Below are 16,631 nucleotides of genomic sequence, written 5' to 3'. Positions count from 1 at the left end.
ATTTATCCCTTTGCTCGACTTCGCTACAGTTAGATTGCAAGTGGAAGGTAATCTGTGATCCTCACGGTAGCGATCACTTGCCGATCATAGTTTCTATCACCAACCGTGGAAGACCATCGGAAACAATCAATGTTTCGTACGATTTCACACGAAACATTGATTGGAAACGTTACGCGAGCTCGATATCTGAGAAACTAGAAACATCACAGGAGCTTCCTCCGGAGGAAGAGTATACATTTTTGGCTGGCTTGATTCTTGACACCGCAATTCAAGCTCAGACGAAACGAGTACCTAGCGCGCAAACTAGTATGCGTTCTCCCAAGCCATGGTGGGACAAAGAGTGCTCAGAGCTGAAAACGAAAAAAGCTTCAGCCTTCATCTCGTTTAGCAGGAACAGAACTCCAGATAATTATCGGAAATACGCGGCGTTAGAATTTCAAATGAAAAGTCTGATTAAAGCTAAGAAACGCGGTTACTGGCGAAGGTTTGTTGACGGATTAACGAGAGAAACAGCAATGAGCACTCTTTGGAATACGGCCCGTCGCATGCGCAATCGAAATCACGCGAACGAAAGCGAGGAATATTCTAACCGCTGGATATTTGATTTCGCTAAGTAAGTATGTCCTGATTCTGTTCCGGAACAGAAGATATCCCGCGTCGCGACATTGAATACAAACGAAACACCGTTTTCGATGGTAGAGTTCTCACTTGCGCTCTTGTCGTGTAACAATAGAGCCCCAGGGTTAGACAGAATTAAATTCAACTTGTTGAAAAATCTGCCCGACTCTGCCAAAAGGCGCTTGTTGAATTTATTCAACAAGTTCCTCGAGGGTAATATTGTCCCACACGAATGGAGAGAAGTGAGAGTTATTACTATTCAAAAACCTAGAAAACCAGCCTCCGATCACAATTCGTATCGGCCGATTGCTATGCTTTCCTGTATTCGGAAATTGTTGGAGAAAATGATTCTCTTCCGTCTAGACAATTGGGTCGAAACAAATGGATTGCTTTCAGGTACACAATTTGGGTTCCGCAGGGGCAAAGGAACGAACGATTGTCTAGCGTTGCTCTCAACAGAAATTCAAATGGCATTTGCTCGTAAAGAACAAATGGCATCAGTTTTCCTCGACATCAAGGGGGCATTCGATTCAGTTTCCATTAACGTTCTATCTGAGAAGTTGCATCAGCATGGTCTTTCACCAGTTTTGAACAACTTTTTATATAATCTATTGTCCGAGAAACACATGCATTTTGAGCATGGTGATTTGACGACAAAGCGATTCAGTTACATGGGTCTTCCTCAGGGCTCATGCTTAAGCCCCCTTTTATACAACTTTTACGTAAATAACATTGATGAATGTATCAACACATCTTGCACGCTAAGACAACTTGCCGACGACAGTGTTGTGTCTATTATAGGACCCAAAGCTGCCGATCTCCAAGGACCATTGCAGGATACCCTCGACAACTTGTCGACATGGGCTTTTCAAATGGGTATCGAGTTCTCTACGGAGAAAACTGAGCTGGTTGTATTTTCAAGGAAGCGAGAACCTGCGCAATTACAGCTTCAACTAGGGGGTGAAACCATAGCTCAGGTTTTCACATTCAAATATCTCGGGGTCTGGTTCGATTCCAAAGGTACCTGGGGATGTCACATCAGGTATTTGAAACGAAAATGCCTACAGAGAATCAATTTCCTTCGTACAATAACCGGAACTTGGTGGGGCTCTCACCCAGGAGACCTGATCAGGTTGTACAAAACGACGATATTGTCAGTAATGGAATATGGATGTTTCTGTTTCCGCTCCGCTACGAATATTCATTTCATTAAACTGGAAAGAATTCAGTATCGTTGTTTACGTATTGCCTTGGGTTGCATGCAATCAACCCATACGATGAGTCTTGAAGTGCTGGTGGGCGTCTTACCGTTGAAAAACAGGTTCTGGGATCTCTCATATCGACTGCTAATCCGATGCGACATTTTGAATCCGATGGTGATAGAAAACTTTGAAAAGCTCGTCGAGCTTAATTCACAAACCCGTTTTATGTCCTTGTATTTTGACTACATGGCTCAGAATATAAATCCTTCTTCGTTTGTTCCCAATCGTGTTCATTTTGTGGATACTTCTAATTCTACTGTGTTTTTCGACACATCCATGAAAGAAGAAATTCGTGGAATCCCGGATCCTGTACGCCCTCAAGAGATCCCAAAAATTTTTAATAATAAATTTAAAGAAGTCGACTGTAATAAAATGTTTTACACTGACGGATCATATCTAGACGGGTCCACTGGCTTCGGTATATTCAATGTAAATTTCACCGCTTCCTATAAACTCAGTGATCCAGCTTCAGTTTACGTCGCAGAACTAGCTGCAATTCAGTATACCCTTGAAATCATTGACACTCTGCCCACAGATCACTACTTCATTGTATCGGACAGTCTCAGTTCCATTGAGGCTCTCCGTTCAGTGAAGCCTGGAAAGCACTCACCGTATTTCCTGGGGAAAATACGGGAACAATTGAGTGCTTTATCTGCAAAATCATACCAGATTACATTGGTTTGGGTCCCCTCACATTGTTCCATACGGGGCAATGAGAGGGCGGACTCGTTAGCCAAGGTGGGCGCACTAGAAGGTGATATCTATGAAAGACCAATCTGCTTCAATGAATTTTTCAGTTGCTGTCGTCAGAAAACTCTAGCTAGCTGGCAGAATATATGGAATAGTGGAACTCTGGGACGATGGTTACACTCAATAATCCCACAGGTATCGACGAAAGCTTGGTTCCGGGGGTTAGACGTGAGCCGAGACTTTATTCGTGTAATGTCAAGGCTCATGTCTAATCATTATATGTTCAGCGCGCATATCCGTCGTGCGGGGCTCGCTGAGAGTGGTGTCTGCGTTTGCGGTGAGGGTTATCATGACATCGAACATGTTGTTTGGACATGTGTCGAGTATTGTGATGCCAGGTCCCAACTCATAGGTTCCCTTCGGGCCCGAGGTATACCACCCTTCGTACCAGTCCGCGACGTCTTGGCAACTCGAAATCTTCCTTATATGACTCTCATCTATAACTTCTTGAAAACTATTAATGCTCAAATTTAGTGCTCTCCCTATCTCTTTCTCGTCTACAGCTCTACCGCACTCTTCTTTACGTTGCTGGAAGTATGGCCTGTGTAAACGATGCTTCGGAGCATGCACCTGCCTTGAACTGACTGAGTTGCTGGAAGCTACCCAAAAACGTCACATCAACGTCAGAACACACCAACGAAGCATCCCAATCCAGAATAATCTCTTCATTGCTACAAGCTGAAAAACATGAAGATTCATCGAACGCAAAATGTGTCTAAAAGATGTATGCCACAAACCAATGATGTATTCAAATTTCAATTCAATACTGTGTAGGTCCCACCCTCCCTATGTCCCCTTACTAACTGGGGAGTATGCCGCCCCGTAATACGGCATCCCTTTCTCTCTCCCTAACAACAAGACAATCGGCCACGTTAAGCTAAAGCAAATGAGCCTAATAAAAATTTTATTTGGAAAAAAAATAACCTCTCTATACAAAAAAGGCAAAACTGTCCAGCGTTTAAATAAATTGATTATTTGATGATACTTTTGTGACTCGTATTTTCAATATACGGCGAACTAACTGCCCGTAATTTTCCTAGCATTTCTACGATGGCCATTTATTTCTCTCCTCCATTCTAAGAATCTAGACCATCCCACGAATTATTTGAACTTTTAATCAAAATTTGACAATCGAGCAGTTATTTTTTATCGAAATTTATCTAAAACTGTAACCCATTTCAAAGTTTGACTGATGGAAAGTAATTTGGGTCTATTTTGCTCTGAAAATGAAATAATAGCAAGTGGTGTAATAATTGCAATTAAGTGAACATAAGAAGAACTTCAAGATAAACTTACTTTGTTTAACAATGTTTTGAAACTATTTATTGGGGTATATTCTTTCACAGAAAGTATAAAAAGCCCACCAAGAGCCATTTTTTCTAAGGGTCTGAAATAGTTGCAAGATTTTTGCCTTTCTCATATCACTGTGAAAACCGACTTTTGAACCGAGGCCCGGAGGGCCGAGTGTCATATACCATTCGACTCAGTTCGTCGAGTACGCAAAATGGTTGTGTGTGTATGTGTATGTGTGTAACGTTTTTTTGCACTAACTTTTCTCGGAGATGGCTGAACCGATTTTCACAAACTTAGATTCAAATGAAAGATCTTGTGATCCCATAAAAATTCCCGAATATTATTTGGATCCGACTTCCAGTTCCGGAGTTATGGGGTAAAATGTGCAAAAAATTAAAATATGTGTTCTAACTTTTCTCATAGAAGGAGCGACCGATTTTCACAAACTTAGATTCAAATAAAAAGTTCTGTGGTCCCATACGTCATTCCTGAATTTCATGCGGATCCGGAAATATAGGGTAAAGTGTGTTAAAATTTTTATACCATCACTGAAAAGGGTGAAAAATCGTAAAAAAATTTCTAAATCGACCTCAAATCTTCTCCAAGTGATAGTTTTTATCAGCAGACGGTCAAACAAACCGATTTCGGTTTTTCTTGTAAGAATCGAAGAAAATTATTTTGAAGAATACCACAGTATTATATATGATAGTATGATAGTATGATAGTATCATTACACCAAAGCAAAGTCTTGGCATTACATTCATTTGGTGGAATTTGTCCTTTCTGTTTCAACAGACTTCGCAGCCGATTCTTAGTGTACAGAGTCATTGCATGGCTAGTACTATGGATCCTACTGACACTAAGAATCCTTCCAGGTCGGGGCTCGAACATACGACAACTGGTAAGACCAGCGTCCTATGCATTGAACCGCCAACCCGGGATCATTACACCACTAGGTGGATTAAAACAGGTTTTTTCAGTGTTTTCAGTTCAGTCGATTAAAAAATCATGTAACATAATGTGCTGAAAATTTTGTTATAATAGAATATGTTTAAGAGAATATCATCAATATTATACTCCGACCTCCACGAAGTCGAGGCTAATAATAAGGCCGCTGGCGTTGACCAACTACCAAGCGCGCTACTGAAACGCGGTGGTAATGCGCTAGTGAAAGCACTGCACTGGGTCTTTAACAAGATCTGGGAGGACGAGATTTTACCACATGGAAGGAATCGTGTGTCCCATATACAAAAGGGTGACAAGCTAGATTTCCGCAATTACCGCGCGATCACCGTGTAAGCGGTTACTCTCTCGAATCATTATTGACATCAGCAGAGAAATTCAGAGACGCATCTTGTCAGGAAATCGTGCTTACTTTGGACTGCACGCTTCGATCGAGTAAAATTTGCCGTCGTACGAAGTTAACTATCTACTAAACGGGCATGAGTTCTGGACAATGCTGGCGGAGGATCAACGTGCACTGGGTGTTTTTAACGGAAGGTGTTGAGAACCATCTTTGGCGGAGTGCGGATGGTAGACGGTACGTGGAGAAGATGAATGAATGAACCATGAACTGCACCAGTTGCTGGGAGAACCAATCCTCGTCCAAACGGCCAAGGTTGGGTGGTTACGATGGGCCGGGCATGTTGTTAGAATGTCAGAGAACAACCCGGTTAGAATGATCCTTCATAATGATCCGATCGGTATGAGAAGAGGCGCGCAGCGGGCAAGATGGATCGATCAAGTTTAGCACGAGATACCGAGGCTGGCAGCGAATAGCCACGAACCGAGATGAATGGAGACGCCTCCTGTATACAGCAGAGATTCGCGTGGTCTACGATTATGATAATTAAGTTTAAAAACACGACACGGTCTACGACGGGATAATTAAGTTTGAAAACTGTTGAATTTTCATCAGTTTAAATGTACTTTTCTGACAAATTAATTACAAGTGGCAAGATAATTGAATATAGAGTGTCATACAATTTGAATATATCTACTATTTGCTTGGCTGGCGAATAACTGAACTGACTATGGCGCAATATGAACCCCATCGTGGTCTCCTAGCCTCCGGTTCAGTAGCCCTCGCGTAATACTAGCGTAGTGTTGAACAAAACGCGTCAGCGAGTGATTGGATGGCAGCCGATCAACGCTAGGATGTGTAAGTTGAGAATTGAAGGCCGTTTTTCAACTACAGCAATATTAAAGTGTCGTTCAGAAGCACCTTCGTCCACCGCAAGAACATCCACAAAGATACCTGAAGATCGCTTAATCCAAAACTAAATCGATCACGTTTTGATCGACGGAATTTTTTTCGGACATCAACAATGTTCGCACCTACCGCAGCGCGAACATAGATTCGGACCACTATTTGGTTGCAATATGCATACCCTCAAAACTTTCGATGTTGGGTATCACATATCGAAAGCGAACGTCGTTGAGCAAGCAAACGAGGAGCAAACGAGGAGCGATACAGACAGGAGCGGAACAGATTAAACTCGGTATCCCGTAGAAAAAAATGTCAGTAGGAAGATCGAGTTCGCAAAGCGATGGAACTGCTGTTCCGTACTAGTGATACCAGAAAGTTATACAAAATGTGAATCGTTTAAGAACACGAACGACTGTGCCGGTCCCAGATCTTCAAGAAGTCGAAGAGGAGATAGGCCAGTTGAATCATAAGAAGTACGCTGGCGTTGACCAGCCACTAAGCGCGCTACTGAAACAATAGTGAAAGCACTGCATTGGGTCGTTACCAAGATCTGTAAGGACGTAGCTTTGCCGGAGGAATTGATGGACGGAATCGTGTGTCTCATCCTCAAAAAGGGTGACAAACTAGATTGCTGCAGTTACCGCGCGATCACTCTGGTGAACATCGCCTACAGGGTACTCTTTCAAATCTTATGTAGTGAACTTTCACCGATTGCAAACGAATTCTTAGGATAATATCAGGCAGGGTTAATAGCCGAACGTGCTACCATGGACCAATGTGCCCATTTATTTATTTATTTATATATTTTAAACAACAGACAAACTAAAGTACTAATGATTATTTCTAAGAATATTCAAAAAATTCGCTTTTATTCTGCTACGAGGAAAATGGAAATCGAATCCCATCGATACGCCATTGAAGGTTCGCTGCAATCCAATAACGGCACCGTTGATTCCGTAGTTAGTACGACGTAGAGGCATTCTGAGGAGGTTGTTGTTGCGAAGAGCTCTAGAACGAACGTTGATGTTGATTTCACTAAGTAGTGTAGGGCAATCAATATTGTTCGTCAAAATATCGGCAATCAGCATTGCACGGAACAGATCTCGGCGTACTTGTAGAGTATCGAGTCCGATGAGCATCGCACGGCTTTCATATCTAGGCAGCTGGTGAGGGTTATTCCAGGGAAAACGACGAAGAGCGAAACGAACGAATCTGCGCTGTATTGATTCAAGTCTTAAAGCTCCATTGTGAAAATGAGGGTTCCATACTGACGAACAATATTCGAGTGTTGACCGTACAAGCGAGCAGTAGAGAGATTTCAAACAATATATATCTGTGAATTGCTTGGCGGTTCTCATGACAAATCCTAGACAACGAGAAGCTTTTACCACGATGTACGAAATATGCTGCTTGTAATTCAATTGTTCGTCGAGAAGAACGCCAAGATCTTTGACACAATTGACTCTATCAATCACTGATCCTCGAAGACAATAATTGAAACGAATTGGTGTTTTTTTTTCGTGTGAAGATGATAATCGAGCATTTGCTGATATTTAGCGTCATTTTATTAATTTCACACCACACACTACCAGCAAAAGCAAAAAAACTCCTTGGAAACATTTTCATTGATCTTAACCGCCAGCCGTCGATTGCAAAGATACGATTGAATCCACCGAAGAATGTTGGAACCGAAGCCCAGTCTGTCCAATTTGGCAATTGTGATAGCGTGATTAATTTTATCAAAAGCAGCAGAGAGATCCGTGTAGACAACGTCCGTTTGATGACCTTTAGACATAGCATCCGTTATAAACGTCGTGAAAGTTAGTAAGTTAGTGGCCGTTGAGCGTTTCGGCATGAACCCGTGTTGAGTTTCAACGATGTACTGCTTGCAGTGATTAAAAATAGGTTCCAAAACGATAAGCTCAAACAATTTAGGAATGGCGTTAAGAGCGGTGATACCACGGTAATTGTCGACGTTCTTCTTGTCTCCTTTTTTGTGCACAGGAAACATATAAGCAGATTTCCAGATATCAGGAAATACTCCAGTCATGAGTGACAGTCGGAACAGAAGACATAGAGGTACTATAATACCACTAGAGCATCGCTTCAAAATAACTGCCGGGATACCATCGGGTCCAGCAGAGTATGAAGACTTCATTTTTGCGATTGCTGTTTTTACGGAACTTGCGCTTATGTTCATTGAATTCATTGACTGTCCCAAAACGGGAACGTTAAGTGCCGCCTGGGTGATTTGGGAAGGTGCTAAGACTTCTCTAGAAAATATCTCAGAGAATTTTTTCATGAACATTTCGCAAATTTCCTGCATGCTAGAACTTGTCTGTTCATTGTAAAACATAGATGAAGGAAGATCTGACTCCTTCCTTTGCTCGTTAACGTGCTTCCAGAATGATTTTGGATTAGACTTTAATCTCCTCTGTACACTGCGTAAATAGTTGGCATAGCAACGTTCAGCTGTCTTTTTGTAAACTTTGTTGATTTCTACGTAGTTTCACCGGAGCAACAAACCTCCGTTCTTAGAATATTTCTTTAGTGCTGTCCTTTTTAAACTTTTCAGTCGTCGTAGTTCTACGGTTTGCCACGGTACTTGTTCGGGTGGCTTACTAATTTGTTTAGGGACATATTGGTCAATAGCATACATCAGAACGTTGGAAAATGTTTGAGCTGCAAGATTAACATCGCCATTGTCAAGAATTTCACTCCAGTCAATGCTTGTAAGAAATGCAATAATACTATTGTGGTCAGCTCTTTTAAAATTATATCTGACGATGTGAGATATCTTGCAATTGTTCAACAATCGATTCCATTCAAGCTCAATGTGCAGAGGAGGATGATGCCTAACAGACTTCACCAGAGGAGAGGGTGCTGCGCTGATTTTAGGTGCACAGTCCGAGTTGCTTGAAAAACATAGATCGAGGATTCTATTGTGCTCATTTTTAACGTGATTTACTTGACGCAGTAAATTAAAACTGTACCGGTCAAGCAAGTTGATAATACCAGCGTGAAACGAGGAATGCATTGGATCTGCAAACAGAAAACCATCGGAAGCTGTGAGCCATTTCAGGCTTGGAAAGTTGAAATCACCGACGATAAGTATTTCATCTGCCGGATGCATATGGGCAGCAATGACATCTTCTAATCACTGAATATGCGAGTCAATCAATGATAAATCACGAGTCCGATTCGGTGGAATATAAACCACACAGAGAAACAACGAACAGTCGCTCAGTTTAATTTGCACCCATACCTGCTCGACACAACTCCCAGATGCGCTAATAATTAGCCGTCCTTTCAAGCGGCGGTGAATAGCAACGAGCACGCCACCACCGAAGCTCTTCGAACTGTTGCATGGGTTACGATCGCCACGGAAAACTTCATAATTGGTGCCAAATGCTTGCGTAGAGAGGGTACTATCACTCAGCCAAGTTTCCGTTAACGCGATAATTTAAAAACATTCATCCGAACAAGCCAGTAAGTAATCGGTCAGGCATGTATTCATACCGCCGACGTTTTGGTAATACAATAGAACCGATTGCGGGCTGGAAGCAGGAAAGAAGTCAATGCCGGTATTGTCCAAACGTTTTGTATACTTGCTGGCGGTGACGGGTTGGAAGACCTCATCGCCGATCTCGCACACAGGACCGGGACGTCTGATGAGCGCTGGCTGCAATGGCTCGACTGTAGCGAGCGGGTCAGAGGCTTCCATAAAACCAACTGCGGTGCGTCCCGGTGTCTGGATTGAAAAAATCGAACTGGAACCGGAAAACGAATCAGCACAAGCAAAACTAGAAATTGACGAATACTTGCCAAGGTGGAAAGTTTGGAAGCCCCCTTCACCACATCCGCCCGCAGGACCGGGACGACTGATGAACGCTGGCTGCGGCGGCAGGACTGGGTCGGAGGGGTCGGAGGCTTCAACATTGCCATCAACAGTGCGTCCCAGTGTTCTGCATTCAGTTATTGCTGGACAGCTACGTCCGTTACTTCCGTTAATGTAGGCGTTGGAGACGAATTCGCAGGAGTAAGGTTCCGAAATTTTTGAGTAGACTTTTCCTCGAATTCTCGAAAATATATACCTTGTGGCCAAGTTGCTGGATCCAAAGCAACGGATTCCAAAGCAGGATCGAGGCCAACTTTAAACGAAACAAACGTCATGTTGCTAATGTCAGAACCTTTGGCAACCAACTTGACTACCACTGGATCCTGAGTCATTCCCAAATTGGCACGTACTATAGCGGAAATGTCATTGTTGGTGACATCCGGGCGAATGCGTGACAAATACAACCAAAATTTATCAATTGGTTGTTCACACACTGGAACACAAACGACACTTTCCCCTATTTGTTTCGACCCGGTTTGACACGCAAAACCTTCGAGATCAGGTCCGCGAGGCCTCTTGGCTGGACGACGATATTCAGAGGATGGCCAAGGCCGATTGAACGGTTTAGGTGCTTGTGGTTTTGGCTTGGACAACGATTTGATCTCGCTTTGTAGGCCGTTTATTGCTTCCGTGAGTGACATCAATGGAGACTTTTCATCTGCCGCTTTTGTAATAGATCGAAGATGTGAATTCTCGAATAAATTCGCACAGTCATCACACATCCAAAAGAGATTTTTACGATGCGTAGTGAAATAGCCCAAAAGAGCACGGGAGACACCAGAACATGCCATATGAAACATACGACCGCAGTATCCACGACAGACAACTGAGTCGATGCCGGTGATAACCTGGCAGCACTTGGCACAATTCTTCTCCATGCTTATCTCAACGGCAGGAAAGCGCCTTTAACTAGGCTTCACACAGAACAGGGGTATGCGGGGAGCTTGATCGAGTCGGTTGCTTATTGTTCAAATAGCAGCACAGCGTATATCACTAGGCACAGAACGAAAGAATGCAAATCACTATCCGATTTACAGCTGACGGCCAAAAACAACACTTTAAACCGGTTCAGACAGCAAACGGTCAATCACTCATCAAAAACTTAAGCGAAACGATTACGTAGAAACAACTTAAAAACGCATAAAATACGGACCGAAAATCACAACTATGGGAGTTTGTTCACTTATTCACATCACTTATTCATCCATTTCAAATCATCCTACGATACAATCGATCGAGATCAGTTATGGAAAATCATGCACAAGTACGTATTTCCGGACAAACTGATATGGTTGGACAAGGCTACGATGGATCGAGTGATGTGCGTTGTTCGAGTACCGGGGATAAACTCGAGTCTCTTTTAAACTCGCAGAGGGTTTTTCTTTCGTGTCTGCTTCGCAACATTGCTTTGGAGGGTGTAATAAGAAGAGCGGAGACTGACACGAATGGCACGATCTTCCGAAAGTCTGTCCAGATACTTGGTTCCGCTGATGATATTGACATTATAGCACGCAACATGGAGAAGATGGAATAAACAAAAGAAGATAGAAGAATCGGATTAAAAACTAAGGCATGCAGGCGCGGCAACTATGGGGGGCAAAGCACTTTTTGACCCCCCCCCCCCCCCAAAAGATTTATTGGAGGGGCCATGTCCCCCCTATATTTTGACAACTGGAATAAATATTAGAAAATTTGCTAGAGATATCTTATGATATAACACTTTTTTCTGTTATCCCCGTAGCTGGTCTCCGTAATCCTTCATATTTCTTAACAAAATTACTAAAATTTTATAACTAATATACTGCAATGTGAAATGTGCTATACTTTACCACTTTCGAATATTGGTTATTACTGGAATAGTAGGGAAAATGTTCGTGATTTTTACTTGGTTGCTTTATATTTGCTCTAACCTCTCCGTTTCCTTTATAAAAATGCCTTATATATTGCAAAGTTCAATGATCTGTAGTAATGATTTTTTGTGCCCCCCCAATATTTCATGGAACTTATCGCCCCTGAAGGCAGGGGCTTGAGGGAAGATAATGTCAGGCACCTATTACAAGTTCTGATCGGCGGTGTGTGTAAAATATTATTTATTCATTATTTGTTGTGTGTTTTGTGCAATGTTTGTTTTACATTTCAAGTGATTGGGCCCTTTGGCCCTGCATCTTTGATAATATTAAGTATTTGTAATACATGGTGTTTGTAGTTTTGTCTGTTCGTAAAAATTGAGATGTGTGTCTTAACACATTGTTAAAAGAAAGTTATTTGAATTGAAATTTCCTACCTACTTTTATCTAACCTGAAATTTCCTACATACTTATATCTAACCGCTTCATGTGGGCTAACTATGTTTAGCCCAGATTGTGTGAACACACAAACTGCCGCCCAGCTCGTTTTCTTTCTCTAAAGATGTTATCAAAGGATTTCCGTTATCTGCGCCCTCGGACGAAACCAGCGGAGGAACAGGTCTTGGTTTTTTCTTCAACACCTTTGCCATAGACCAGAAGGGCTTGGAAAGGGGAGTTATTTGTTTAAGGGTTTGTTGAAACTCTTTTTTTCGTAGATCTTCCATTCTTTTTAGGATTACCCTAGTTAGATGATTAAAGGTGATCTTCTTATGAGGATCACCTGTTCTTTGATATTGCCTCCGAAAGATATTTCGGAGACGGATTATATGTTTGGTTAAACTGTCTATTTGGAGAGAGGTACCCAACCTACTATCTAACGGAATCGTTCTGTCCTTGACTACAGCAATCGCTTGTTGAATTTTAAGGTATTCATCCTGCGAGTGACAAAGCAGCTTGGTCCCAAAACTGCAAAGTTTGAATGTTGGATTCACGTTTAACGAGTGCAATGCCTTTTTCAATAAGCGATACTCCGCATTGACAACCATCAAAGGCGGAAGTTTAACTTTTATCTTCTAGGTCACTGTTTTCCAATTGGGATCATTAATATTATCCGGATCAGCATCTGGATTGCAGTCAACGTCTAGTGACGCGAACGAGTTCATCGTAGCCACCGACACATGGCTGGCAATCGATTTGCTGGAATCCGTAGATTTCTTCCGTTTCCGGTCGGGATGTCGGGAACGCTCCCTCCTATTCTCTCTGTCACGATTGGTCGCTTTAAGCGACATTTGATTCAAAGCGCTCGTCTATAGAATCAAATTTATCTCTACCGAAATAAACACGTCCGAACTGCTCCAAGCAAAGCTTGGATCGACAGTGATAAAATATTAGGTGTTGACGAGTTCGTGTACTTGGGCTCACTGGTGACTGCCGATAATGACACCAGCAGAGAAAATCAGAGCATCTTATCGTGCTCACTTTGAACTTCACAGGACGCTTCGATAGAGCGAAATTCACCGTCGTACGAAGTTTACTATCTACAAAACTCTGATTAGACCGGTTTGCCCTACGGGTACAAGTCCTAGACAATGCTTGTGGAGGATTATCATGCACTGGGTGTTTTCACCCCTGAAGGTGTTATGAATCATCTATGACGGAGAAGGCGAATGAAGTATGAACCGAATCAGTTACTGGGAGAATCAACCCTCGTCCAAACGGCCAAGGTCGGGCGAATACAAACCAACTTTCATCAGATCATTGAATCTAAGTTCTATTGCGTTAACACAAGATGTGTACAACATTATAACGAGCAGATTATTCGTACTGTTTTCGTTGCCATCACTTGCAGCCTATGTGTGTTGCACTATCTGTTTAAACCTCATTAGTCTAGATAGGGAAATTAAATGACACTAAGAGTTTTCAGTACCTGCGCAGTTTACATGAACATTGCTTGTTTTGTCTTTCTCATATAGAAAGATTATGCGATCATTGTGAAAATCGAAATTGTCGAAACGCGTATCAAATACCATTCGCATCAGTTCGTCGTAAAGTAACATTTTTGTGCATTCACTTTTCTCGAAGATAGCTGGGCCGATTTCAACTTATTTAGAGTCTAATAAAAGTCCCATATTTATCTAGATCCAACATTCCGAATTAGAGGGTGATTTGCGTAATAAGGAAACATATGCATTGGCGATAGTGAAACTTGTTAGTTGATGGTCAAACAGACTACTTTCGGCAATGCCGGTTACCAGTTCCGAAGGTACCGGAAATAGTGACCATTAACTCCAAAATACAAAACTCACTACGTTTTCTCAGGGATATGTAGACCTCAAATGAAAGGTTAAGGTGACAATGCAAAAAACGTAAAAACGTTGAGCAATCGCTCCAAAGTCTTGTTAATTGATGGCCACATCTTCAAAACTAGTCCAACTTTTCGAAAATACCTGATTGTTCCGAAACTTTATAATTAAACTTGCATAAATTTCTCATATTACCTGTGATGAGAAAGGCATTATAACACCACTAGGTTGATTAAAACAGGCTTCTTTTCGATCGGTCACAGCTTCTTGGCTCCATATAGTTTGCGTACAATTGCATTTGTGTAGAAGTGCCTCGTTGAGTCGTGTAAGCGGCCCTTAAACGAGTGTATTTGTCTGACTACTCGAGATTTTAACAAATACTGAAGATGATGTGATGGCTACGATATATATATATATATATATATATATATATATATATATATATATATATATATATATATATATATATATATATATATATATATATATATATATATATATATATATATATATATATATATATATATATATATATATATATATATATATATATATATATATATATATATATATATATATATATATATATATATATATATATATATATATATATATATATATATATATATATATATATATATATATATATATATATATATATATATATATATATATATATATATATATATATATATATATATATATATATATATATATATATATATATATATATATATATATATATATATATATATATATATATATATATATATATATATATATATATATATATATATATATATATATATATATATATATATATATATATATATATATATATATATATATATATATATATATATATATATATATATATATATATATATATATATATATATATATATATATATATATATATATATATATATATATATATATATATATATATATATATATATATATATATATATATATATATATATATATATATATATATATATACACAAAGCCATTCAAATACAGTTTATTTCAGATACACATGTCTGTCATGAGATTACCTTTGTTGCTAATACTTGTTTGTTTCGCACTCGGTGCTTACAAGAACATCTGTTAACTTTCTTTCTATATCACTATTCCACAAATATATTTGTTTTCGATAACAATTTTAACTGATTCCTGATTTTTGTTCACTTTTTCCTGACACTTTGTTTATTATCATACTAGATTGTATAACACAGAGCCTGTTGAAGCGATTTCACTTTTTAGTGGACAGTGCTTTGTTCTTGTTGATAGACAATTTATTAAATTGCACGTAAACACCCACAGCTGTTTTCACATCAGACATCTAAACAGCTTTGTATACTAATAGGTTATTTTTACATCACTATTTTGAACATTGAAACTTCATGTTGCGAAATTTTGTGTCAACACAGTGACAAAAATAGAAGCGTAGTTTTAAATGTACTTGAAACTAGAACTGTAGGTCAACATGATCGCAGTTAATTTTTTTGATTTATTTACAGGTCGGTCCAATAACTAGTGCTCAATAAGTTATATTGCTATACATTTCGTCACATCTAGCAAAAGGTAAACACATATGTATCACTAGACACTACATGAACGAATTTTTAACTGACTTCATTTCAGAATAAAGAAGCTTGATATTACAATGTTTAGTTTCTACCATATTATATTATGGTTTGGTTCAACGAGTTGTTAGTCAACGACTCCTGTACTATCAAATACAAATGAGCATTTTCGTAGTGTACGCTACAGAAACAAAGCAGACAAACTATGATCGTTGTATTTGCAAATATTACAGTCAAGTCGCAAAAGCACGGCTAGGGATGTCGGATTGTTGGTCGACTAATCGATTATTAATCATATAATCAACTCAAACTTAATCGATTAGTTTGAATAGTTTGAAAAATCCAATACAAAGATCGAATATTTTATCGAGTGATCGATTAAACTCGTGTCGTTGATTAGAATTTAATCGATTTGATTACACAATTATATCTGATTTTTGAATAATAGAATAATTCGAAAAATCACACACCTCTAAGCACGGTTCAGAGGCAGGGTTACCATGTTCACAGATTTCTCAACACTTGCAAAACCGATTCTGGTGTCACAGATTTTTCATATTCTAGGAATGATCACAGAATTTAAAAAAATTTCAATATTTTTGTAAGTTTCTCCACCAAGATTTTACAGATGTTTAAACAATTCGTGAATCACTGATTATCTATTTTGGAAAACATTTTTTTTTATGCTTTGTGATGATGTACAAATCAGCTGTTTTTCAAAGAACGGCGAATCTAACATTGACAGCAAATGGAGAAAATCATCGATGAATGTTTCGACTTTTTTTTCGTTAGCCAAGATCTAGGACAGGACCTGACAATTGTTAATCCACTTTTAGGACCAATTTCGGACCAGCTCGTGATT

General features: G+C 39.8%; 1 protein-coding gene across 1 annotated transcript in view; it reads right to left on the bottom strand.

Moving 5' to 3' along the window:
- Positions 1-16,006, bottom strand: part of LOC131439577 (tubulin-specific chaperone cofactor E-like protein) — a 66,403-nt gene extending 50,397 nt beyond the window's left edge. Inside the window, exon 1 of the mRNA XM_058610751.1 lies at positions 15,239-16,006. The gene's annotated coding sequence lies outside the window, so the exon portion shown is untranslated. The remainder of the gene's footprint in view (positions 1-15,238) is intronic.
- Between the last annotated feature and the right edge of the window lie 625 nt (positions 16,007-16,631).

Source organism: Malaya genurostris, chromosome 3, assembly GCF_030247185.1.
Source record: "Malaya genurostris strain Urasoe2022 chromosome 3, Malgen_1.1, whole genome shotgun sequence".
Classification (NCBI taxonomy): Eukaryota; Metazoa; Arthropoda; class Insecta; order Diptera; family Culicidae; genus Malaya; species Malaya genurostris.
The sequence above is the reverse complement of the archived record's forward strand: the minus strand, read 5'-3'. Positions and strand labels throughout refer to the sequence as shown.